This window comes from Pogona vitticeps, chromosome 5 (assembly GCF_051106095.1).
Source record: "Pogona vitticeps strain Pit_001003342236 chromosome 5, PviZW2.1, whole genome shotgun sequence".
Classification (NCBI taxonomy): domain Eukaryota; kingdom Metazoa; phylum Chordata; class Lepidosauria; order Squamata; family Agamidae; genus Pogona; species Pogona vitticeps.
The window spans coordinates 161,679,156-161,706,833 of NC_135787.1; the positions used below are offsets into that span (position 1 = coordinate 161,679,156).

The window sequence follows — 27,678 nt, forward strand, 5'->3', positions numbered from 1 at the left end:
GCAGCACACATGCGCTTGTCCCCATTTTATCCCCTGAACAACCCTAAAAAGAACATTAGACTGAAAGATGGTGACTGCCCTTGCAAAGCACTGTTAACGTCTTGACTAGTTAAAAGGAGGGAGGATTATAAATACAGAGAGAAAGATTAGCAACATGTGGCCCTCTATCCCTGCTTGTTGGTGATACTGGTTATGACTAATGGGAATCATAGTCCAAAAACATCTGGAGAACAAAATATTGGCCCCCAGTCTATAACAATAGATGTGCCTCTGCCTATGAATTCCATGACAATGAAACCTAGGCACTTGGAAGCAGGCTTGCACTGTAAAGGAATCCAAGGGGAATTTGCCAGGGATTATTTGTTTTTTAAATGCATTAATTGATGGGTATATGTGTTCAACCCTGACATCCACGTAACTTTGCTTGAAGCCTTTGATATATCAAACTAAGGGCTAAATACCTTTGTTACCATGAATATATTATTTATGCATGCATAAAGTTATATTTTTCATAAAACACATGGATACTAATTATTTTTATCCATCTTTCTTACAGAGTTTTCTCCTTTTTTAGTTTCTTCTCTGGTTCTATTTTGATGATGATCCTCAAAGGATTTTTCCATACTTTAGAGAAGATAAAGGTATGAAAAAAATGTTTTTTGAAGGTGGTAATAATTATGTCAAAAATGTTTGTCGCAGAATCTTTTAGATTGTGCTTGAAAGAAAGATCAATTTTATTGAGAGCTTTAAAGGCCACTTCATAACGTGTATACATGTAAAAATATAAGATATGGTCATAGCAAATGTATTTTCCACGTTCATTGCAAATATGTCAGGGTACAAGCACGGAAAGCAGCTTCTTGTTGTTCTTACATGCTATGGTAAACTTGTACTTAACTACGGTATACATATGTGAAGTGGCCATTAACTGATTACTGACGAAGTGGAAACTGTAAGACTCCTTTGTTAAAATATTTATAAGTCATACATATTAAACAAAAGAGCAAATATGAAAGCAGAAGCTTTAAAGCCAGTTGAATTTAAAATTGTACTCTTTTTAGTTTATCCTTCAGGCTTTTTTTAAGTCTCAGTTTTACTCACTCTCTCCAGTTATAGTCTGTTAAGGTGAACGAGACCTGGAATCTAGAATGAATTGAAGGAGAAAGCAGAATGTTTTGGAACAGCCCCCTAGCACCTACTTTTACTGTACATACTAAGGCACTAACATAACAAGCCTCTCTCCCTACCTTGTTAGATCAATATTTCCAAGTCTCAGACTCTGCAGTATCTATAGCAACTCCTCTGAGAGTGGGGGAAAGACCCCTCACGATACCAAACTGTCCTCCTCTCATAACTTTCTGTAATAGCTTTCTCCTTTTGGGCTGCCTGTGAAAAGTAAACTTTGAGCCTGGTCAAATGTAAGGGGGAAAGCGCTGGAATGATTATTGAGAGTCTATATAAAGGTTCAAAGGAAATTTGTTAGCAAAGGATGTGAGGTCAATCCATTTGCTAGGGAGTCCTGGCCTTGTTTGTGAAACTAATCTGTAAAGAAAGGAAAGCACAAGCTGGTAAATGGGAACTGGCACATGACATACGTCTCTTGAAAGTCTGGAGATATGCCAGAGAGGTGGGAGCACAGTTCATTTGCTAATCTAATATTAAACATTCCTGGTTTTCCATATATTTTCATCTCCTCACTCACATGATTTCTCTCCAACCCTGTTTTGCTGTCCTTTAAGTGGCATGGCGAGGCACAGGGAACCACAGTCAGTAAATCCCATCTAACAACTAAGAGTGGTTGCTGCTAAATCAGCTAGCTTAGCATCTGCTGTCACAAAGCTAATGGATCTGATTTCTTAGGTTTTCAGTCTTTAAAGCAGAAGACCAAAGTGAAAGAAATACCATCATAGAATTCTGTACATTCTGTCCTTATCTGGCTTAGTAATACATCTGCATTAAAAAAGAATAGACTCAAGCCTTTTTAAGGCCCCCTACTTTTGAACAGCTGCTTCATTTGTATCATTTGGTTTCTATGAGAGGGGCAGCATTCTGAGGCTTAAGCAATATGACCATGAGCAAATGTGCTGGGAAATTATAGATAGCCTTGATTCATCTTCTTAAACTTGGAGTACGTAAGTAAACTGTGGACCTAGAGCTGCTGTTGCATTTTCTCTTCCTGAATCCCAATATTTCAATGGCTATTTCAAAATTATTATTTATTTTTCATCTGTTTTTGAGCTGTGTGGACCATCAGTAATGTGCTGATTTTACAAAGTGTTGACATCCTGCATCTCGGTGTGGCATGCTGTACTATGTGCTGAACTGTGTCTTCCTTACTCCATTAAGCATAGGGCTTTCTCAAGTAAAGAGTATGTCATGTGTTGATACCTAATGCTGGTCTATTTCCAGTGCAGCATTGATTTGAGCATATACAGCTATATGACATTCTTGAGGAATTGATTGTGAACTGTGGAAGTGAAAAACTTGTGCAAAAATAGTTGCTGAATAGTTTTAACACTGTCATTTTTAAAAAAACTAAAGTGGACATTTTATCTACGGTATTTACAAATTTTAAGGAAGAAAAATGGCAAAGGATACATTAATACCAAAACAGTGATACAGTCATGATCCTCAGCATTCAAAAGTAAGTTTGTATAATTAGCTTTAGTATTATTATTAGTGTGATCATAGGTCAGCCATGGTAGATATACAAGAATAAAATATAGTAACAAAGCATATAGTATTTACAATTGATACAAAGCAGAATGAAATTCAGATTACAATTAAGTGTGAGTGTGGGTTCTTAATCTGATTACTGCAATAATTTAGTCATCCGTTTTCTTATTGTGCAAACCACTTGCACAGAATTTTGCAACCTTTCACTTGTGGAATCAGAGATGAGAAAAGAGATATAAAACTTATCAGATCTACCTGGACAGTGTTTTAAAACTGGTAGATTGTATTAGTATCCCAGACATTTGCAGAGCTGCCACATGGTCGGCTCCATCTACTTTTGCTACTCACTAACGCCTTGATGTCAGAGCCAGGGCGGATGCAGCCATTGGCAGAGCTGTGTTGTCATCAGTACTACCGTGACATCCCTCCTCCAGTAAGTAAGCTTGCCAATCACCCTATACGTAGTGTGCATTCACAGAGACCACGAAGAAGAAAGCGAGGTTACTTACCTGCAACTCTGGTTCTTTGAGTGGTCATCTGTGAATTCACACTTCCCACCCATCCTCCCCTCTGTCCATCATGTCTGTTTTCCTTTTATACAGACTGTTCTTAGGAACCGAGGCAATCGCCAGGACAGGCAGACCATGTGTACTGGGGGGAGGCAGTCGTAGTGAACACATGCTAAAGCTCTAGAATATTCTGGAAACCTCTGCGCAGGCGCATAATAAAATCTATAGTGTGAATTTACAGGTGATCACTTGAAGAACCAGAGTTGTTTACAGGTAAGTAACTTCTCTTTTTCTTGTAAATCCTCAGTCTGGTTCTATTTTGACCCATGATACATGAAAAGATGAGCAATAATTATGGAAAAATGAGGAGAAATTATTGCTTAGCTTGAGAATTTTTAAAGTCATTTACACTTCTTGAACCCTTTCATGATAGTATTCATGAAAGTACCATTAGGACTACCTTTGAGAGCTGGCTTTGCCTTTCAGATGAATTTTATGCAAAGAAATTAATTTTGCTGAAATAATTATTATGTCCTCTGTTGCTATGGAAATCTGCCCCCCCCCACTACTCCACAGGCTTCTTGTAGTTTTCCTCATTATTCTTATGCTTATTGTTCTTGTATTTTATTTTATTTTTTTCCTTTTAAATCCTGGTGCATCCATTTTCTCATATTTATTTTGACATACTAAAATGATTCTGCTACGTGACTTTTATCTGTGCATTTGGTCATCCGGCTCCATACAAATAAGAAGATATCGGATGGACTAAAAAAGGAGTCAGACTAATAACTCTGCACTCTATTCTTATTGCATAAAGAAGTCTCGCCTTTTCTCTGTCTAATTTACCAAAGGACAACATAGTACTGAGCATAATACTAAACTAGTAGTAAGAACACAGAAAGGTCCATAGCAATCTGAATTTTTATTTAAAGTAAAAAGTAAATTCGGAAGAAGAACCAGCAGAAGATATACACTCAGACATGTATGAAAATAACATGCTAACTAGGGATGCCTGCCTGCCTGCTCCTCTGAATCATTTCCTTTTCCCCTTCTTTTTTGAGGAAATTATTCCTTCATTTCTTTGAGGATGATTTTGCTGCCTGCTTACTGCTGCACTGGGCTTAAATAGAAGAGAAGGAAAACACAAAGTGGTGAAGGGAGAGAAATCACCCATACTCTAGTCATTTTGGTTATTGGGGCTTGGATTTTATTTTTTGCCTTTATTTGCTTGCTTTTGCCTTTATTTTGACTTTTCTTGGATTTCGGGAATGGGAACTGTGTAATATATTTTTCTTCTGTTACCTTTCCATGTGTGTGAGTGTGGAGTGGTGGTGGGGAGTTATTTTCCTGTTTGTTTGTTTTTAATTATAATTAGATTTTTTACTATGTATTTATTCTGTTAAATGTGTATATTTTGTTGGGGTTTGGGGGACTGTTTTGTTTGGTGTTAGTGGTTCTTGGTTGTGCTCTTGCCTGCTTCTGGAGTAGATGGATTCCTTGTTGCCTTGCTTCTGCTTTCTTTGGGGTAGTTTTTATGGGTTCTTTAGGGATTTTTTGGATTAACACCAGAAAAACAAATGGAGGGGAGGAAAAAAGAAAAGACTGGTGCATGAAAACAATGAAAACAGTAGTGGCATCTCTCCAGAAGAAATAGAAATGAAAGTTTTCTTCATGTACATCTTAATGCTAACTTACTACGTATCAAAACAATCCTATACTGTACTCTGATTATGCCAGGAAGGGGAAGAGACACCACAACTACACCTGTGCAATAGTCATTGTATTTTATGTGCTCAGCCTTTTGATTAGAAAGGAGATACAGTACTGCAAATTCCAAAATCCTGTAAAACAAAAGACACATCCCTTAAAACATTACAAAGGCATGCTATTTAGTGATTGAGGCACACAGTGGCAAAGCCAGCTAGTTTTCTACCCATCCTCATCCCCTGCACAGTCTGAGGAGACCATATGCCTCAATTAGAGCTGTTGATTTCGATGAGTAGTGCCTCACCTACCTAAACGGCAGGACCATCCCTGCACATCAGAGACTACTAGCAGTGACTGCCACTGGCAGAAATGCATCTAGTGAATGAATGTACATTGATAGAAAGATGCTTTCTGCATTGCAACATACTGTAAATTACCCCCAATTTATGAAGCTTAGTGGCATAAGCAACAACGCTAGTCTCCAGACATCCCTGGAGGTTTCAGCCTGTCATTGATGGAGTTACACTCTCCCTGAAAACACAAGTACTGTACATAGTTTGCGTGCCCTCTTGGATTTGTCTCTGGCACTGAATACTCAGATCTTGGCAGTGGCCAGGAATTAAAACTAGTCCATCAATCGTATCAGTTCCTGGAGATGTCTGAGCTGGCCACAGTGACACATGCTTTAGTTACATCCCACTTGGATTACTGTAATGCCCTCTTTGTTGAGGCTGCCTTTGGACAGTGTTCGGCAACTTAAGCAAATGCAAAATTTCACAGCCAGATTGTTAACAGGAGCTAATTACAGGAACTGTGTAACTTCCCTGTTACAACGGCTCTGTTAGCTGACAGGGACAATTCAAAGTGCTTGATTTTGACTTATAAAGTTCCAAATGACTTGAGTCCAACCTACATGAAAGATCGCATTTCCCTTTATGGGCCTGCCCAGGTTTTTAAATCATTGAGGAAGTCATCCTCTGTGTCCCGCCACCTTCAAAGTGTTTTTGGTGAGGATATGAGAGGGGGCCTTCTCTGTTGCTGCTCCCAAGCTGTGCAACTCCCTCCCATGGAAGATCAGGCTGGTTGCCTCTGCTTTCCTTCTTAAGGGAGACCAAGACTTTTCTCTTCAAGCTGCATTTCCTCAGTGACTGCTGCCTAAGAACTGGGCTGCTGTTTTGTCTTGTTTGTTTCAAATATTGTAAGCTGCCTTTGGTCCTACAGAGGAGAAAGGCAGGATATAAATATTTGAAAAAGAGAGAGAGAGAGAGAGAGAGAGAAATAAATTCCTGCAGTTATGGGTTCAGATCCCCTTCTGTGCCAAAACCAACATTTTAGACCACAACACACAGCAAGAAGGAAAGGGGGGGGGGTAAGCCATATGGGCAGAATGCCTGCGGAAGATATGCACGTCCTTCCAGGAGTAAAGTTTTATCCATTAAAAGAAGAGAAGATTTTTTGTCAGGCACCCAGAAGGAAAGGCTGGCACGTACTACAAGGGGAGACACACACAGACAGCAACAATTTCCAGTTGCTCATTCTGTAGGATATGGGTTTGGGAAGCAGGAAAATAAGAGTTTGTTGCTGTCTTTGAGTAAGGTAACCCAGTTTGTAGAAATAAAAAACTTTCCTAGAATCACTATGTATAGCTGTAACTTTCCAGGTAAATTATAGCAAGTTATTCAGTGTGTAGATTCGACCCCAGCAGTGAACCACGCAAGGGCAGGGGCACAGGTGAAATCCACAATATTTCCTCAACACCAGGTGGATCAGGAGATGGCAAACTGAAATAAAATAATGATCAAAACTTTGGTTGTGAATGGCTACATTTCAGACTTGCAAGGTTCTCTGTCTAAAAGCTTAACCTTTTGGCTCCTGCAGGCCTGACAGTACAAGAATGGCTGCACTTTGGTAAAGAGAAATGCTAAAAATAATGGGCTAGGTAAAATAAGTCCATTCTCTCTGCAGTCACATTGTACCCTACAGCTTAACTTTCTTTCTGTATGAGTGTGAGGAAAGGGGCAGTATAGAACTCTAGTGAGAATAAGGCTTCTATTTTGTGCTCCCCTATGGTTCCACACTAAAATATTTACTGACCTGGCTAGCAGAATGCTTTTCTAGCAGCTCAGATGTATAGACACAGAAGCACAAAAAGCAAAAGAAAGCACTGTTTGTTATATAGTAAAGGAAGTCGAAATGACAATCTGGGCCAGAAAGGTATGTGGTATATAGGGATAAAATATAGAATAATTTTAATTCGGAGCCTAAACTTTATGAAGGGTGAGCCTTGTTGTGTACAAAAGGCAAGAGACATGTGGAACTGTCTGGGTTGGTTGGTTATGGAGTTAGCATGAGGAGAATCCAGATAAATTGGTCCCTAAAGAATCCAGATGACACCCACCTAACCTAGCAATATAGTGAACATAAGTGAGAGGGAAAACTCCCATTTTTGGTGGCTGGGCAGGTGGGAAAGTGCACCCAGCAGCCACAGCAGTTGCCTTCATTCTGGCTAGGGTGTGACTCATGTTTCCCCTTAGTGCCACATGTCATGAGAGCAACGTACCATCTAATTTTCAGCTCCACCACTCTCTCTTGCAGCTCTGCCCTTGCGTGTGCACATGACTCTGCCCCCCCCCCCGGTTCCATCACAACTGGAACCTAACATGATGGCTGCGTGGAGGAGGAAGCCAGCTATGCGGAGGGAAGCAGAGTCATGCGCGCCTGTGTGCATGCCCAGCTTAGCAGGAACCTTGCATGTGAGGAATTTTTTTTCTCACCTTAAGCTTCTGAGGCTTCTGGAAAACTCACTTTCAGTCCAATGGTAAGGCCCTGTGCCATTGTTTCCAAGATTTATGCAACAGGGCTCATAAATCATGACATTGGGATTCCACTTTGTGCCTTGTTCCAAATGGTATTATAGGGCCATGTGCATGCATCACCAGATCTCTCCCCAGTACTCATATTTGGGAATGTGGAAGGAGCTTCCCCACAAAAAGTAAACCTGTCTGGATGTCCTCTAAGCAATAACAGCACCTGTCTGCTGATCCTTTAACTTCAGAAGCTCCAGTGTGAGGCAACTCATTGTTTAAACACCATTAAATAAGACACTATCGGTCCTTTTAAGGAGAAATGCAGGGTAAAAATATTTTAAATTAAAAAATATATTACCTTGATTCTGTGACTATGACAGTGTCCTGCAAGTAGCCATGAATAGAACAGAACAGTAAATGGGTACTTTCATCTACAGTCAAGTGAAAAAGAAAGTACACACTCTTTGAATTCTATGGTTTTATGTATGACATAATAAAAATAATCTGGTCCTTAGCAGGTCTGAAAATTAGATAAATACAACCTCAAATGGAAAATAACACATGACATACTACACTGTGTCATTATTTATTTTACAAAAATAAGCTGAAGTGGAGAAGCCATGTGTCAAAAACTAAGCACACCTTTACTACTTCCATAGAAATTAAGAGGCTAAGTAGCAGCCAGGTGCTGTGCATGACTGTGATATACTTTCTATACAGGAAACTCTTAGAAACTGCCATCAACAGTACTGCAAAATATCCAATGTGAGTCTTGCAGTTGAGAGATCTCACAGACAATATGAATGCGCTATGTTAGTCAAGCCTCACCTAATACTATCTACTGCCATCACAGAACTAGTTTATATATAGAAAATAAGAGTGGAGCTAATATAAACCACCTAATGCTACATTTTCCTTTAAAACCTCTGACAATTTTCATAAGTAAAAAGTAGATTTTATAGTCAGAAACTTCTATTGCTACAGCTGTGTCTGGAGATACTTGATAAGAACAGAGAAGTAGTACTAAACCAGCAGAAACCTTCTAACTAACCCTTATTTATTATAGCGGAAACCCCATCTTTCAATAGTGGAAAATGGCAACTGGGCTATAACCTGGACCAACGTTCCCTCTTAATTTTCCAGAGCACTGGGCAGGAACCTCACCCCCTGCCCATTTGCAACTGGAAGCAAATGGGCAGCAAGAGTAGCTTGGCTGTGCAGCCCTGATGCAGCGCTACACACCCATGTGCTCACAGAGCTGAGAGGGAATGTTGACCTGGGCTTGATATTTACTAGTGAGCTTATAGCCCAACAGGGTGTGAAGTCAGTCTGTACTGCAATTCTGAATACACAGAATGTGCCAACTTGTGATAATCCAACCATCAACAATACCATTCTGCTGGAGACGTAATTTTTAGAAAGCCAATTGACAGAGGTTTAGTACAACATTGTTTAGAATTATATTGAATATCTGTCCAGTCCTAGAGGCTTATGACCAGTTCACTGAGGCAGTGAAAATATCATCCTGACTATACATTCTCTGAGTATGCAGAATGAACTACCTCCAAGACCTTACATTGGAAACAGTCACCCAAATGAATAATTATTTTTCACCGTTTGAACAAAATCCGTTGAGCGAAGAAACCATTTTGACCTGGCAGTGATTAATTTCTTTGATCTCAGAAATGAAAAGAGATATTTGGATAAATATCTCCCTACCTATGACAGGGAGAGTATGATCTAAAGGTGAAAAATCTGTCTTCTTCTGCACCATGGTCAGATCATTATCTGCTGAACTTTGGACTTGCCCTTGCAAGCCCTCTTCATGGGGAAGCTGGACCTATGAGGATGGTCTGAAGGCTGGATCCATTTGGTTTCCGGGATGCTGTAGGAGGCTTTGCAGCTAATCTAGTGGGCACTCCTTTTGAAGCCCAACTCACCAGTTGGTATTGTCAGGTAATATTATTACACCTGAATACCTTCTCCATTGTGTAGCTCAGCCCTCACTCTGGTTTACAGATGAGCTATGAGGAATGAAACAGATTAGAAGAAGACTGGAGAGCAAGTGGAGGAAACCTCCCTTGGATTGTCATTTAGCTGAAGTTAAGAAGCTGTCCTAATTGTACTGCGATGCAATAAAATCTGCAAAGAAAACATAACAGTATCAAACTGATTGATGAGGCCTCAAACCAGCCAGCTCAGCATTATCCAGTTTATCTGTGGCCTCATTAATGCTGGATAGACAAAGATGCTTCAGTCCAACATACTTACATGTAACTGATTTGTAGCTCATTTTAGAACAGAGATTGAAGCAATCTAACAAGACCTCCATTTCTTTAGTAGTCCAGTAGCTCAAGGTGAGATGTCTAATGCACCATCTTGTCTGGATTTATTAGATCAGTTTCAGTTGGTAATGCCTGAGGACATGGACATAGTGCTTGCATGCTGTCAAGCCACTACCTCTCCTTTAGGTCCTTAGCTATTAAAATCTGCCACTCATTTGATTAATGTGTATAAGGTTATATGTCTTCCTGTTTGAAAGAAAACATCATTAGGCCCATTTTTAAGAAAGCCAGTTTATTGATGGATGATTTTAACAAGTTGAGGCCTGTCACTAACATCCCATTTATGGTCAAATTGATCAGTTCAGTGGTTTATGTATCTGGCTGCAAAGCCATTGATTGGGAGACTGATTCAGGAATTCTTTGGCGATACCAATAGTCTAGATCCATTTCAATTGGGGTTTAGGCTGCACCACATTACCAAGATGGCACTGGTTTCATTCATTCATTCATTCATTCATTCATTCATTCATTCATTCATTCATTCATTTATTTATTTATTTATTTATTTATTTATTTATTTATTTATTTATTTGGTAAAATGATACAAGTAAGATTAATTTATTTGCTGATGATTCATTATTAACTATTAAAAACCCATTATAAAGTATGGATAAAATTAAAAATTATTTAGAAAAATTTGGGGAAATAACAGGATTAACTATTAACTGGCAAAAACACAAATAATTATGTTTAATTTTAATAAATATGAACAAGAAATGTTTGTAAATAAATATGATTTTAAAATGTGTAATTATATTAAATATTTAGGTGTAAATGTAGTTAAAATGACTCAAATATTAAAGAAGCAAAATTTTAACAAATTAAAAAGTTATATTAAAGCTAAATTGCGGGAGTATTCTAAATTGAAACTATCATCGTTTGGGAGAATCGCTATGATCAAAATGAAAATATTATCAACATTACTTTTTTATTCAGGATACTACCAATGCAATTAGAAGAAGAAGATTTTAAGTATTAGCAGGGATAAATTAATGGATTTTGTAATCAAGGTAAAAAAAAATCAAGAATAAATAAAAGATATTAGTACAAGGCCCAAAAAATGGAGGTTTAGGTATTCCTAATATAAAAAATTATTGTATAGCGAATCAACTAAGATTCATTGGAGATATTATATATAACAAAGGAAGGTTAATTTGGTGGGATATGGAATCCTCAGCAATAAATGGGAATATTGAAAAATATTTGTTTAATGTAGTAAAAAGAAATACAATAAATCAGGTCAACAACCCTTTCTAAAGAAACATGTTAAATGTCTGGAACAGATATAAAAAGAAGTTATGTCCCTTTACTTCACCACTAAAATTACTGTAGTGACCGAGATAGAAAATTTCCCAGCAAACCTGAAGGGTTTAGCTGATTTGTTTGAGAATAAAAAAGTTGCCAGATTGAAGGATTGGATGATTAAAATGAGATTGAAGGATCAGATTATAGTTAAACTTCAAACTAATATGCTATCATGGTATAATTATATCCTGTTAGATAGTTGGATAAATGAATGGTTGAAGACTAATGGCAAATGTAGAGAATGTACTAAGTATGAACAATTTCTATCATCACATGAAGACATGCAGAAAGATGCTTTGAGGAAGTGAGTAGTAAGTAGAATTTATAACCTAATTTTGGAACAAGAGGAAAAAGAGACTGAAATAGAAAGTTTGAAATCAATTTGGGAAATTAAAACAAAGGATTGGACAAAATTTGGAAGATGAGCGTTTTAATGTCAGTAAGAATAAAGGGATTTTCCCCCAATTTATTTAAGGTGCTACATGACTCCAGTGAAATTGAACATAATAAATTCAGATTATTCTAAGGTCTGTTGGAAATGTGATGAAGAAATTGGCATGTATTATCATATGTGGTGGGAGTGTAAATTGATTCAGAAATTTTGGAAATTGGTTTTTAAGGAAATATGTGATATATTTGGAAAAGATATTGAACTTAATTCTAAAATTGCTTTTTGATAAGATAGAAAGAACTTGATAATTGCTCAAAGGAATTGATTTCTAATTTTACGACAAGTGCTAGAATATTAATAGCTAGATTCTGGAAAGATAAAATGATATTAAATTAGAAGACTGGTATAATGAAGTACAGTGAGGTCTTGAATTGAGAACTTAATCTGTATTGGAAGACGGTTCTCAAGTCAAAAAGTTCGCAGGTCAAATCTGCATTTCCCATAGGAATGCATTGAAAACCATTTGATCCGTATCTGCTCTTTTCCGACCATAGAAACTAATGGGAAGCTGCTATTCCGCCTTCGACCACTAGAGGGGAATATTTTGTTTCTTTTTTTCTTAGGTCAAGAAAGGTTCAGGGAAGGCAGGGAAAATACAGTCCAGGCAGTACAGTACCAGGCAGTCCGAAGACTGTCTCCCAATTTACTCTCTAAACGCTGGGAGGAGTGAGGAAGCAGACAGGCACCCTTTTCACTGGCCAACAGTTAACTGAAAGTTCAAATTTTGCACTTTCCCTGCCTCCCACGTGGTTTTTTTTCAGTTTTTTTTAGTTCGTAACTCAAATCTAAGTACATACGTCAAGTCAATATTTTCCTATGAGAGCGGTTCGTAAGTCAAAATGTTTGTAACTCGGGCCGTTCGTAAGTCAAGACCCCACTGTATGGGATATTGCATTAAATGATAATTTGACTACTGAATTGAAGATGAAAAGAGGGGAAATAAGTTCAAATATTTTTATGCTATTTGGGGTAGATTTATTGAATTTGTATTAGTGAAAGGAAAGAGGAAAGCCTCTAAGCAACAATCAATACAATTTTGGAAAGGAGGTTCATAATAGAAGTATTGCTCTAAAGGGTCCCATTGGTATGGGGGTGCACTGTGGTTTAGATTGTATTGCTGTAGTAAGTATTTTGTATTCTTGTATTTGTTTTGGAAAGTTTAAAAAAATTAAAATCTTTTGATTACCTCCCCCAACAGCCTCATATATATATTAAATAGCATTGGGGAGATTATTGAACCCTGTGGGACTCCACATTTGAGAGTCCACAGAGTGGACAACATGTCCCCCAGCTGTACTCTCTGGGGCTGGTCCAGAGAGCCTCCCCAGGAGGATACCATGGTCGAGGGTAAAGGCCGCTGATAGATCGAGGAGGACCAGCAAGGGCATTTTGCCCCTGTCGGTCTCCCTCAAAAGGTCATCTTGCAGGGCGACCAATGCTGTCTCTGTGCTGTGGCGTGGTCTAAACCTGAACTGAAATGGATCCAGGGCATTGGTCTTGTCCAGGACTGCTTGAAGCTGATTGGCCACCGCTCTCTCCACCAGCTTGCTCATAAAAGGAGCATTGGCGACGGGTCTATAGATATTTATATCATCCACCGCCAGGTTGGGCTTTTTTTTTTATTGGGGGCATCTTGCCCTCAAGGAGAGACCCATTGATAATGGCAGTAGCCCATTCTGTTGTTACAGGTCTGGCCGCTTCCAGCAGCCAGGCTGGGCAAAGATCTAGTGAAGAGTTGGTGGCTCTATAGCAATCAAGCACTTTGTCACCCTCAAGTGATGTCAGCGCCTGAATTTGTGTCAGGTTCTCCGGGCAAGGCAGAGCAGTGGATGTCTCAGCTCAATCTACTAAAAAAGAGGAGGACTCCAGTCCCGGTAGAATAGTCTCCACTTTATTTTTTAAAAAGGTTGCTCTTTATGGTGACCTCCTAAAGGAGGCTGACAGGGACAGGTATATCCTGATCTCTCAGCAGCTGTTGGCTACTGTATCCTCCTGCATAGACTATTGGGTATAGGGATTGGAAGCCTGCCTCTTTGCTGGTTCCAATTCTTTCTCAATGCTCATATCTATATGGTTCAGCTTGGGAATGCTCTTTTGACCCCTCAGATCCTTTGCAATGGGGTCCCTTGGCTTGATCATGTCCCTTGTTCTTTTTAACATCTATGTAAAGCTGCTAGGTGATTGGAGTTTGCCGCCATCAATATGCTGGTGATACACAACTCTATCTCTCCTTCACTACATCTGCAGTGGATACCGAGGAGTTATTCTTTATTTGAAGGGTTTTCCAGTGCATGTCTAGAATAAAGCTAAAGTGCTATAGGAAGGGAAATGTTGAAGTTTCTACCAATAGTTAGCACCTGGATAGCATATTCAGCAGCCATTGGTAATACAGTGGTGCCTCGCTTAATGGCGATAATCTGTTCCAGGAAAATCACCGTTAAGCAAAAACATCGTAAAGCGAAAAAAACCCATTGAAATGCATCGAAACCCGTTCAATGCATTCCAATGGTGTAAAAACTCACCGTCCAGCGAAGATCCTCCATAGGGCAGCCATTTTCACTGCCTGTACAGCGAGGAATCCGTCCCTAAACACAGCGGGGAGCCATTTTATTTACCCGGTGGCCATTTTGAAACAGCCAATCAGCTGTTGGAAAATCGTTGTTTTGCAAAGAATCAGTTCCCGAAGCAGGGAACCAATCATCGCAAAGCGAAATTTTCCCATTCAGACCATCGTTTTGCAATCGCAATTGCGATTGCAAAAAGATCGTCGTTAAGCAGTTTCATCATAATGCAGGGCAATCGTAAATCGAGGCACCACTGTAGATCACTTAGCACTTTTCCCCGATAAGGTTAGGTGTTACTTATGTCTTTCTTAGTTTTGCATTTGCTCTTTTATTTTTTGTTGCTATAGTATTCCATCACATTGTTTCCAACTTAGGGTGATTCTATCAATGATCCTATGACTCTATGTCATTAACATCCCTGTTTAGATCTTGCGAACTGAAGGCCGTTGTTTCCTTTATTGGGTCAGTCTATCTCCTGTTCGGTATTCCATTTTCCCTACCATTATTGTCTTTTCTCAGTGTGTCTTCTCATGATACGTTCAAAGTACAATAACCTCATTTTAATCAATTTAGTTTCTAAAAAGAATTCAGGCTTCATATGCTCTAGAATCCATGCATTTGTCTTTCCAGCAGTGCATAGCATCCATAGCCATTTACCCGTTCAAGAGGGGAAAGCTGCTATTTGCTGAGTGGAACTGAGCTGCTTCTTTGACTAGCCTAGTATGTTATAACCTTTGTAAAATAAACTACTCTTAATTTATGGGCCTGTCTACAATGGGAAATTTGGTGTGGTTCAGTCCATACTTAAATGACTTGTATTTTAACTCTCGCTTGAATGATTCTTCTGTCCATACAAAGATCTTGATATGGGTTATTTTCTCCTGTGCCACACGTCCACACAGAGCAAGGTTTACTGTTTTACAGCAGCAGCCAAGGACAGCTGCAGTATGAGGGGAAACTGTTGGAGAGATGGAAGGGAGCTAAACCCCCCTTTCCCTGCCTTTCTCCTCACCTGGGCCTCTGCTGGGACTGTGCTGCCTTGTGGGGATGTAGCCCAGGGAGTAAAAATAGCTCCCTTCCCTCCCTTTTCTCAGTGGCCATCATTCAGAGTCCCTTTTTGTTGTTGTTGTTAAATAAAGTAAGTATCATATCAAAATGGCCATGCATCGACCTAGCATGGTATTAAAATTTTGCTCTGTCAGTTAGGAAAATATTAAGAAGAAAGGAAGATGAAAATAGAGGAGGGGTTTCCTCTGCCCTCCCTTTTACAGTCACAACCCACCGAATACATCACGGGGTGGTCTCCTCAGTTAACACCACCCACAATTCCATTTGGGTGTAGGGTTAACCATTCACACAGGTTACACAATAAGCTAATTTGGATTGTGCTGAATTGTACTCCCCCCGAAAAAAAGAATGCATGCCTTGCCACTATGCCAGAAAGGAGTGCAACAGATCTTAAAGGAAGATTGAGCTAAGTGGAAGCATGTTTGGATGCTGTCATTTGCTTTGAAGCAAACTGTACCAACAGTGATCCATATAGTAATCTATATGTCAATGTGAACAGCCTCTGTTATAACTTACTACACAAATATTGCCTGTTTGTGATATTGCAATGCAAAATACTAAGAGACTGCATACAAATTTACCATGAGGTATTCACCTGCCCGAACTCATATGGCTGTTTGGTCATTTATATCACCAGAACTGGTGTCAGAGGCTCATACAGTTGGGTGCTAAATACCACAACAGAACAAGGGACCTACTGTCAGGTTCTGGAGCCTCGTGACCCTGTCCTTCCTCCTCTTTGCTTCTCCTGCTCCCTGCATTCTCTGAGCTAATCAGCAACAAGGGGAACAAAGAAAAATAATTTCTGTCTGTCTGTCTGTCTTGGAGATAGTGCCAATTGGGGCCAGAGAGAGAAGAAGTGAAAGCTAGTTCACAAGAAGGAATGAAATGGAGAGTTTATTGCCCAAGGGTCTATATAAATTTGAAACCAGCATTAGAACTACCATACGTGTAGTGTGATTTTTTTTTTAACTGCCACATAATCTCATGAATGATGAATGTTATAGTCATGCTTTCTTCTATTTATCAAGTGGTTGGATGTTTGTAGGTATTAGTGACATATGGCCAGCAATGATGAGTTAGGAAAGTATTTCCTGAAGCTGTAGGGTTTCATAGTAAGAGTTTTCTTGCTAGGCATAGTTTGACATTCCTGCCTTTTCTCCATGGTCTTCTGATCTAATCCTTAGAAGCATTATTTGCAGGGTTGTTGTGGGCTAATATAGTCATTTGTATTCTGTTTTTGTTTTGTGAAAAAAAGCTGCTGTGGTTTTGGAGGATTCCACATTCCTAAGAATAAGCTGCTATGTTTACAGTGTGGTTGCCAACTTTCTAGCTGACCCTTGAAATGGGTTAAAGCATTATTTGTAGTTATTATTACCAGGGTGTCTGAAGAAAAAGTCTTATTAAATGATGTTAAGTAGGCAAACATAAAATTTCCCACCCTGCATCTTGAACACTGACCTTTTGCAGAACATCAGCTCATAGGATCACTATTTTTTTGGAAATGACTTCATGGTGCGTAAGAACTACAGTACTAGCAGAATCACAGATAGAAGTATATCTGATATTTGAATAGAACATAAGAATGTAAGAAGAGCCCTGATGGATCAGGCCAAGGGCCCATCGAGTCCAGATTCCTGTATCTCACAGTGGCCTCACCAGATGCCTGTGGGAGCACACGAGACAACTAGATACCTGTCTCCTAATACCCCTCCCCTGCATCTGGCATTTTAAGCCTGGAGATTATACATCCCCATCATGGTTTGTAAACTGTGATGGACTTTTCCTCCAGGAATCTTTCCAATCCCCTTTTAAAGGCATCTAGGCGAGATGCCTTCACCACATCCTGTGGCAAGGAATTTCACAGACTAACAGCACGCTGGGTAAAGAAATATTTTCTTTTGTCTGTTCTCACTCTCCTAACACTCAATTTGAGTGGATGTCCCCTGGTTCTGGTATTGCGCGAGAGGATAAATAGCTTCCCTCTATCTACTTTATCCATCCACTGCATAATCTTATACATTTCAATCATGTCTTCCTTCAGGTGCCTTTTCTCTATAGAGTCCCAAATGTTGTAGCCTTTCATCATAAGGGAAGTGCCACAGCACAGTCATCATTTTAGTCACCCTCTTCTGCACCTTTTCCAGTTCCACTATGTCTTTTTTGAGTTGCAGCAAACAGAACTGTACATGATACTCCCAAGTGCGGCCTTACCATCATTTAGTACAATGGCATTATAATGTTGGCTGTTTTATTTTCAATCCTCTTTTTAATGATACCTGGCATGGAATTAGCCATCTTCACTGCCACCGCATACTGGGTTGACACTTTCATTGAGCTGTCCACCAGCACACCAAGATCTTTCTTGATTCGTCACGGACAGCTCAGAACCAATTAGCTGATAACTAAAGGTTTGATTTTTGGCCCTGATGTGTATTGCTTTACATTTTCTTGTATTGAACTGCATTTGCCATTTTGATGCCCATTCTCCCAGAGAGATCCTTCTGGAGTCTTCACAATCCCTTCTGCTCTTCACTACCTGGAAAAGTTCTGTGTCATCTGCAAACTTGGCCACCTCACTGCTTATCCCTGTCTCCAGGTTATTAATGAACAGGTTTGACAGAAAAAGCTTTCTGTAAAGAATAATTGACTAAATATCCCAAAAGTGAAATTTGATATTACCAACACACCTCAAACTGTTTGTAGTCTCCATATTTAACTACAGATCCTGCCACTTCAACACAGCCAGGATGATTTTTGTTTTTTTCTATCTGCAGTTTTGAATTCTGCAATGTCCATCCTGGTGTAGTTAAAAGTAGGGTCAAGTAGTAAGCCCATTAGGCAATTGGAGCCACATTAAAGTCAAATTAATGCTATTATCCCCAGTGATTAGAAGTAGATGTTTCCTTAAGTTTCCAGCCCTGCTTAGCTGATATTAAGAGTCTACATTGTCTTCTTTTTGGTTCAGAGGGGTGACAATTCCTGGTATCTTCATAATTTTGAAAAGTTGAAAGGAGCCATGTGGGCCTTATGCAATACAGTGCAGGATTAGGCAATATATTTATTAGAGCACTGAAAGTCATACAATCTGCTAACACTTATGGATCAAAGCCCACTTCTTCAGTCATGCACCAGCGGCTTGTTGTTAGTGCAGAACATTTACAGTTCCAGAAGTTCCTGGTTTTGTTTTTCAGATGTACGTTTAAAAAGGTGCAGGTGAGATTGGAGAATTACATTTAAGTTACAGCTCAGGATGTTGTTGATTGGATATCACACCCCAGCTCTTCAAACAAAGAAGTTGAAGCATTATGCATGTACCATCCCCCAGGGCATTCTTTTGAAACTATAAATTTCTATTCTATTTTTTTTTTAATATTTTCTGGTTATTCTCAAAGTTCTTTTTCCACAAATAACCTTCTGAGGTTTGGCACAATAATAGTCTTATTTGTAAATAAAACAAAACAATAAATAATTCGGGGCAAAATGTATTTTTGCATATGTTTCTCCTCAGCTGAGCTGTTGAGTGAATGAGTGGGGTACAGTGGGGTTGAGTGAATGTTTGCCTGACTCAGTTTATGTCCATGTGAGTAAGGAGGAAGGGAAGAGAAGATAAATTGCTCTGGCAGATGTTTAGGGTGGCGGAATTGGGGATGACCCTCACAGCCCACTGTGAATAAGAGCTATGAAAGTGGGTGGTGAGTTTTGTTTCTGTTTGTTTGTTTATTTAATACACTGCCCATCTAGCCTGCAGAAACTCTGGGCAGTTCACAACACGAAACATATTCCTGAAACTGTCAAAATGAGGTGGTGGCATTTTAGCCTGATTGGATCAGCCCAGTTTTCACTGCATTTACCTGGAAATCAAGGCAGTCCATTCTATTTTCAGATAGTTCTTACTATCAAGAAGTTCTTCCTATTTTCTTAAATGAAATTTTCTTCCTTTTAGTTTAATCTATTAAAGTCCTCCATCTTCCATGGGATAACTCTTCAAATATTTAATGGTGGCTATCATACCATTTTTCAGTTTTCTGCAGGCTAAACATGCCCAACTTCCTCAGCTATTCCTTATAGGGCTTGGTCTCCAGATTTTTTACCATCTTGGTCAACCTCCTCTACACACTTTCCAGTTTGTCAATATACTTTTTACATAGTGGTGCCTGGAACTGGACACAGTGCTGCAGGCAGTGTCTGACCAAAGGAGAATAGAGTGGTTCTATTACTTCCTTTCCTTTTCATGGATTGCTGCCTTGTCGTGGCAAAGCGGCTTGAGTAACTCAGAGAAGCTATGGGCTATGCTGTGCAGAGACACCCAAGATGGACAGGTCACAGTGGAGCATTCCAACTAAACGCAATCCACCTGGAGTAGGAATTGGCAAGCTACTCCAGTATCTTTGCCAAGAATACCCACAAACAGAAACAAAAGGCTAAAAGATATGACACTGGAAGATGGGACCCTCAGGTCGGAAGGTGTCCAACATGTTACTGAGGAAGAGCGGAGGACAAGGACAAGTAGCTCCAGAGCTAATGAAGTACTTGGGCCAAACCCGAAAGAATGCTCAGCTGCGCACGTGCCTGGACGTGAAAGGAAAGTCCGATGCTGCAAAGAAAAATACTGCTTAAGAACCTGGAATGTAAGATCTATAAACCTTGGTAAGCTGGATGTGGTCAAACAGGAGATGGCAAGAATAAACATTGACATCCTGGGTGTCAGTGAACTAAAATGGAGAGGAATGGGTGAATTCAATTCAGACCATTATCATATCTACTATTGTGGGCAAGAATCCCATAGAAGGAATGGAGTAGCCCTTGTAGTCAACAAAAGAGTGGGAAAAGATGTACTGGGATAAAATCTCAAAAATTATAGAATGATTTCAATACAAATCCATGGCAGACCTTTCAACATCACAGTAATCAAAGTTTATGCACCAACCACCAGTGCTGAGGAGACTGAAATTGACTAATTTTATGAAGAGTTACAACACCTTCTAGGACTGACACCAAAGAAAGATGTTCTTCTCCTTATAGGGGATTGGAATGCTAAAGTAGGGAGTCAAGAGATAAAAGGAACAACAGGTATGTTTGGCTTTGGAGTTCAAAATGAAGCAGGGCAAAGGCTAATAGAGTTTTGTCAAGAGAACAAGCTGGTCATCACAAACACTCTTTTCCAACAACACGAGAGGTGACTCTACACATGGAAATCATCAGATGGGCAATACCAAAATCAGAGTGATTATATTCTCTGCAGCCAAAGATGGAGAAGCTCTATACAGTCAGCAAAAACAAGACCTGGAGCTGATTGTGGCTCTGATCATCAGCTTCTCATAGTAAAATTCAAGCTTAATTTATTTATTTATTTATTTATTTATTTTATTTCTATCCCGCCTATCTGATCATATTAGACCACTCTAGGCGGCTTACAGTAAAAACAACAATGTAATTTTAAAACTTTACAGCAGAAACTTAAATAAAATAATAATAATAAAGAACAGAATAAGAAAAAAGATCGTCAAGGGTTTTCTGTTGGGAAGGCCCGCCTATACATCAATGTTTTTAGTTGTTTCTTAAAAATGCCCAGCGAGGGAGCCGCGCGAATCTCAGGGGGCAAGTTGTTCCAAAGGCGAGGAGCCACCGCCGAGAAGGCCCGGATTCTGGTCTTTTCCTTTCGGGCCTCTCTCGGCGTTAGGCTCCTCAGCCTTATCTCCTGGCTCGCGCGAGTGACACGGGTAGATCTAGATGGGAGAAGGCGTTAAACTGAAGAGAGTAGGAAAAACCACTGAGCTAGTCAGGTATAATCTAAAACAAATAATTTATGAATACAGTGGTACCTCAGCTTACGAACTGAATCCGTATTGGAACGACGTTCATACATCCAAAAGTTCGTAAGTCCAAGTACCATTTCCCATTGAAATGCATGGGAATGGAATTAATCCATTCCAGCATTTCAAAAGGCAAAAATGCAGGGGAAATTCGAATTTCCAGCCCTTTCTCCCTGCCTGTTTGACTTCGGAGGTCTCTAAGGCAAGCTCTTAGAGACCTCCCTGGGGGTCCCCGCTGCCGTGATCAGTGGTTTGAAGCTCTCAAAGTGCTTTCCCCCCGACACTGGAGAAACCCCTTGAGAGCTCCGAAGCCAAAGAGGCAGGGAGAAAGCACTGGAAATTTGACTTTCCTGCCCTTTCTCCCTGCCTTTTTGGCTTCGGAGCTCTCAAAGGGCTTCCTCCGATCTGGGGGGGAAAGCCCTTTGAGAGCTTCAAACCCAAAAAGGCAGGGAGAAAGGGCAGGAAATTCGAATTTCCAGCCCTTTCTCCCTGCCTTTTTGCCTTTGGAGCTCTCAAAGGGCTTTCCGCCTGACATTGGAGGAAGCCCTTTGAGAGCTCCAAAGGAGCAGATCACGGTGGCAGGGACCCCCAGGGAGGTCTCCCATGGTGGCGGGCAAGCCCTGGGAGACCTCCCTGGGGGTCTCTGCCACCACGATCAGAGGCTTTGGAGCTCTCAAAGGGCTTTCCCCCCAACATCGGAGAAAGCCCTTTGAGAGCTCCGAAGGCAAAAAGGCAGGGAGAACGGGTGGGAAATTCAAATTTTCATTCCTTTCTCCCTGCCTTTTTGCAGAGAGCCATTTACGAACGGCTCCATTGGCAAAAACAGCATTGACTTGCGAACAGAGCCTCGACCTCATTCGTAGCTTGAGCTCCGTTTGCAGGTCGATGCCAATTTTTGCCAACGGAGCTGTTTGAAAATTGAAAAGTCCATATGTAGGGCCGTTCGTAAGTCAAGGATTGACTGTACACAGTGGAATTGAAGAACAAATTTAAGGAACTAGATTTGGTGGACAGAGTGCCTGAAGAACTTGGATAGAGGCTCGTAACATTGTACAGGAGGCAGCAACAAAAACCATCCCAAAGAAAAGGAAATGCAAGAAAGCAAAGTGGCTGTCCAACGAGGCCTTAGAAATAGCAGAGAAGAGAAGGGAAACAAAATGCAAGGGGGAATAGGGAAAGTTACATAAAATTAATGCAGACTTCCAAAGAATAGCTAGGAGAGACAAGAGGGCCTTCTTAAATGAACAATGCAAAAAATAGAGGAAAAGAAAAAAAGAGGAAAAACCAGAGATCTGTTCAGGAAAAAAAAATGGAGTTATTAAAGGAACATTTTGTGCAAAGATAGACATGATAAAGGACAAAAATGGGAGGGACTGAACAGAAGCAGAAGACATCAAGAAGAGGTGGCAAGAATAAATAGAGGATTTATACCAGAAAGATTTTGATATCCTGGACATCCCAGATAATATGGTTGCTGACCTTGAGCCAGACATCCTGGAGAGTGAAGTTGTGGGCCTTAGAAAGCTTGGCTAACAACAAGGCCAGTGGAGGTGATGGAATTCCAGTTGAACTATTTAAAATCTTAAAAGACTACACTGTTAAAGTGCTAGATTCAATATGCCTGCAAGTTTGGAAAACCCAACAGTGGCCAGAGGATTGGAAAAGATCAGTCTACATCCCAATCCCAAAGAAGGGCACTGCCAAAAAACGCTCCAATTACTGTAGAATTGCACTCATTTCACACGCTAGCAAGGTTATGCTCAAAATCCTACACGGTAGCCTTCAGCAGTATGTGGACCAAGAATTCCTAGAAGTACAAGCTGGATTTCGAAAGGGCAGAGGAATTAAGAGACCAAATTGCTAACATGTGCTGGATTATGGAGAACTCCAGAGAGTTCCAGAAAACATCTACTTCTGCTTCATTGACTATGCAAAAGCCTTTGACTGTGTGGACCATCAAACTATGGCAAATCCTTAAAGTAGTGGGAGTGCCAGACCACCTTATCTATCTCCTGAGAAACCTATACGTGGGACAGGAAGCAACAGATAGAACTGGATATGGAACAAATGATTGGTTCAAAACTGAGAAAGGAGTACAACAATGCTGTATATTGTCCCCCTGCTTATTTAATTTATATGCAGAATACATCATGTGAAAGGCCGGACTGGTGGAATCCCAAAATGGAATTAAGATTGCTGGAAAAAATATCAACAACCTCTGATATGCAAATGATACCACTCTGATGGCAGAAAGAAAGGAGTAATTAAAGAACCTCGTAATGAGGGTGAAAGAGGACAGTGCAAAAAATGGTCTGAAGCTCAACATAAAAAAAACCCCTGAGTTTTCACTGGAAGGACAGATCCTGAAGCTGAGGCTCCAATACTTTGGCCATCTCATGAGAAGAGAAGACTCCCTGGAAAAGGCCCTGATGTTGGGAAAGTGTGAAGGCAAGAGGAGAAGGGGACAACAGAGGATGAGATGGTTGGACAGTGTCACTGAAGCTACCAACATGAATTTGACCCAACTCCGGGAGGCAGTGGAAGACAGGAGGGTCTGGCGTGCTGTGGTCCATGGGGTCACAAAGAGTCGGACAGACTAAAGGACTAAACAACGACAATTACTTCCTTTGATCTTAACTGTTACTGCATATAAACTGCAAAAGCATCAATAACAATTGCAGTATTATTCTGTGCATTGGTTTTGTATGTTAATTAGCAATTCATTACAAAACACATGCAATTAAGAGCTGCAATCATACATAAAGATAAACTTGAATTGATTATGGCACTTCAAGAACAATTTTTAAAAAAGAGAGAAGGGGAACTAGCTCAGTGTGTTTTTCCATAGGTTTGAAATAGGTCAAGCATACTAGTTCTCCTAGCCTTGTAAGGTTTTCCTTCTAAGGCTTTGAAGTGCTGGTGCATTGTTTCTCATCTGTCAAATTGAAAAATGGCAGCCTTTTACTCCAGAGTAATCAATCTGGAACAAGTACAACCCTTGGCTTCCCCCCCCCCCAAACAAGTACTAATCACCACTACTCTCCTGAATTGGAAGCGTGAAAAAGATTATATCCTCTGCCAGCCTGATTTTATGTACAAAAGATGGTTAAAGTCTGCCAAGGGATACCTAATCAGAATTAACGGTTGATCTTGAGTGTGGGGTCTGAGAGTAAGATGCGTCTCAGCCCTTTGTATTGGCGAGGTTCCAGCTGGGATCATTACTTTCTTCCTATCTGAATTTCCCTTTGATAATGTCGAAACCTCCCGGCTTTGTGTGTGAAATGCAGGTAGGTGGCAGGTAGAGGACCGTTCTGTGAATGCTCTGCCTGCGAAGCTGCTTGGGATAAAAGGGAGATTTAGAAATATTAAAGTGTTATTCAACACAGCCCCCAAGCTGGCGTTTTCGAAAACCAGTATCTCAATGTGTTTTTGAAAGGAGTGTGTGTGTGTGTGTGTGTGTGTGTGTATGTGTTTTCAAAAACCAGTATCTTAATGTGTTTTTGAAAGGAGCGTGTGTCTGTGTTTTTTTTCTTTCTTTCTAAAACCAGTATCTCAATGTGTTTTTGAGAGAGAGAGCGAGCTGGAGAGCGTACGACTGAGAAAGAGCGAGGGCGGGAGGCGCTCGCTCTCGCTCTTTCCCTCAGAATAAGAAGAATGTGCCGAGCCCTCTGGCAAGGAGCCAACACTCTCTGTGGAAGTATAAATCGACCCATCAGGGAGGTGGGGGGGGGGAGAGATTAACGCTGGCCGTCTTCATTAGTGGGTCCCCTGAGGAAGCCAGGGCTGCCAGGAGCTGTGAATGAGACCAGCTGGGGAGGGGAAGGGAGGTCTCGCGGTTTTTATCACTCCCTTTAGAGTCTCCTGAGGAGAAGAGAGGAGACGAGAGAAATGATAGCGACGGAGGACATAAAATGAAGGCAGCCGAAGCCTTGTAGCAGAAACACTTGCTGCCTTCTGATTGGGCGAAGGGGTATTTGGCTGCTCGTACGCTTCTCCAATCCGTGCCGAGCGAGCTGTTTGGACTAGTTGGCATGCTAATTGGGAGAAGAAGAGAGGAAATTGGCCCCGTGGCAGCATGATGCCCTACCATGCCAAACAAGCGAGAGTAATTACACTCGCAGCACCCTCATTATATGGGGTTTCAGGGTAACCAGAAAGAAATCATTCTTCTCAGACCATTTCTTTTTTTCCTGGGCGCTTTAATCCAGGTAATTTTACTCCAAGCTCCTTCCCAGCTCTTTGCATACTTATCCCCTTCATCATATTAAATCTCTTGTCTCCCCAGGCCTGTGTGTTTATGCATGCAGGGGCCTGTTTTCACATGCATGTCAGTTTGCTCTAGCCCAGGTTGCTCAAGATGGAATGATCGCATTTCTGGGTGGGAAGCTTTTCTTTTCTCTTTCTCTTTTGTCTAAATCTTGAGGAAACATATTTCTTGGTACAGCCCTTGACAGATTGAATTGTGATGGAGCTGCTACCGGTACAATCCAGTTAAAGCTAGTCGCTCCTCCCCTCCCCTTTCCTCCTCCCCTGTTTCTACATGCAGTGGAAGGATGCAGATATGACAGCTCTGGATCCTGGAGTTCTTTTTTCATAAATACAGGTATGACACTCACTGCCTGTCTGAACTCTAATCTCAGGGGATTCCAGAGAGGGACGTGCAGTATGTAGCTCCTTGTCCTTTTTAGTCCATACAGGTTAATGCTCTGTCAGCAAGGGATTTAAAGAATGTGTTAAATGTAATGCTGCTTTTTAGCCATGGGACACAGAACAGTTTTAAAAAATAAATGAAGGATTGATACAGAGGGACCTTGCTTTGTCTGCCTTTCCTGAAACTAAAAAAGTCCATGGATAGCTGGAATCCAGAAATAGGTTAGGTTCTGTATTGCTGACACAGTGCAGGAATTTGGGCAGAGTTCAGAGTAATCCCTGTTGTTCACTGGCACCGTCAAAACTAGGCTCTTGAAACAGGTGCTGTTACTTCCTTGGCTGAAATGAGCATCTAGCTAGCCAGGAAAACTGTAGCACTAGCTTTGAATGTCTGCCTTTTCCCTGTGGAATGAGGCCTGAGTGATTTCCTTCCAGACAGCTGATCTGACAGTCCTCCTGTTCCTGTTCTTTTTCATTCCTGTTTCTCTGTGGGTAATTGGAGTCAAAATGAGCATGGAAGTGTTAAACAACTTTCAACATTCGTCTTTTATCTTTTCAAGATCTTGGGTCAGGGGTTCATGCTTGGGAAAGAAAGAGATAATTTATTTATAGAAATTGTGTCTGAAATATATACCATAATGTGTGTTTGTGTGCTTAATTTAGACTTGTGTACCATTATCATGGATTTTCTAAAGACAATGACAAGATGGATCATTCATTTCACTTGAGTTTTCCTTTCATTTTCTTTCACTTGGTAATAAATATCTTACATTTTCCAAATATTTCTTGACGTGCTCATTAGTACAAAAATTGTTTCAGTATTCTCTTTCAGAAGAGTGAAAGATGATGAAACCAACTGTAATTTGAATCATGATTTGGTACGGTCATAATTTGATATTGTTTCTTTGTGTATGTAGTTCTTATTGTTTAATACTTGTAATTGCCATGGCCTTTGAATGGTGCAAATAAATAATTTGTGGCATGTGACATATGAATGTATTGTAATGATAATTCTCTGTATTTCTATAATGTACATATTGTATATATGTAAAGAATCTCACATACATTTATTTATCCTTATACTTGTAAGGCAGGCCAATATTAATATCTCCTACAGAAAGAGGGATTATTACTAAAGGCCATCCAGGGAGTTTCTGGCTGAGTTGAGATATGTATCAAGATTGCCATCTCATAGCTTATTCCTGTAACTGGTCAATTACCATTTTCCTACAGCTGCCTATAATACAAGTGGGACAATAGCTTGTATTAGATGAAGTATTGTAGCCATTCTTGAGGAAGCAATTTCCAGTTGCCTGCAAGAGCAAGGAAACAAAGTGGGGAGATGCAATAGCAGCTATCCAACACAAAAGGCAAGTAGCCTCAAAAAGAAAACTAATATGTGTTTAAAGGGATCACTGGGATAAGAACAAGAAGCAATGCATTTGAGACCAAAAACAGAGAAAATATTCCCAACTTTGAGAAGGCTGAGCCATGGCACAAATGGTTTTAGAAGCTCTGCCACTTCATGAAATACAGTGGAACCTCTACTTAAGAACTTAATTGGTTTTGGAATGGCGTTCTTAAGTTGAAACGTTCTTAAGTTGAAGCAAAATTTCCCATAGGAATGGACTGAAAACCAATTAATCTGTTCTGGCTGTTTTTTTTTTTTTTTTTTTGTTATGTAGAGGTGCATTCGTACATTGAAGCATTAGTTCCCATAGGAACTAATGCAAAGCTGGTTAATACATACTCTACCACTAGGGGGAGAATTTTTTAAATC

The 27,678-nt window shown here is 40.3% G+C and overlaps 1 protein-coding gene across 7 annotated transcripts in view; it reads left to right on the forward strand.

Moving 5' to 3' along the window:
* The window catches only part of TCF20 (transcription factor 20), a 215,907-nt gene that overhangs the window by 46,379 nt on the left and 141,850 nt on the right, over positions 1 to 27,678 (forward strand). For all 7 annotated transcript variants that reach the window (XM_073000176.2, XM_073000180.2, XM_020787961.3 and 4 more), the window contains exon 2: positions 557 to 641. The gene's annotated coding sequence lies outside the window, so the exon portion shown is untranslated. The remainder of the gene's footprint in view (positions 1 to 556; positions 642 to 27,678) is intronic.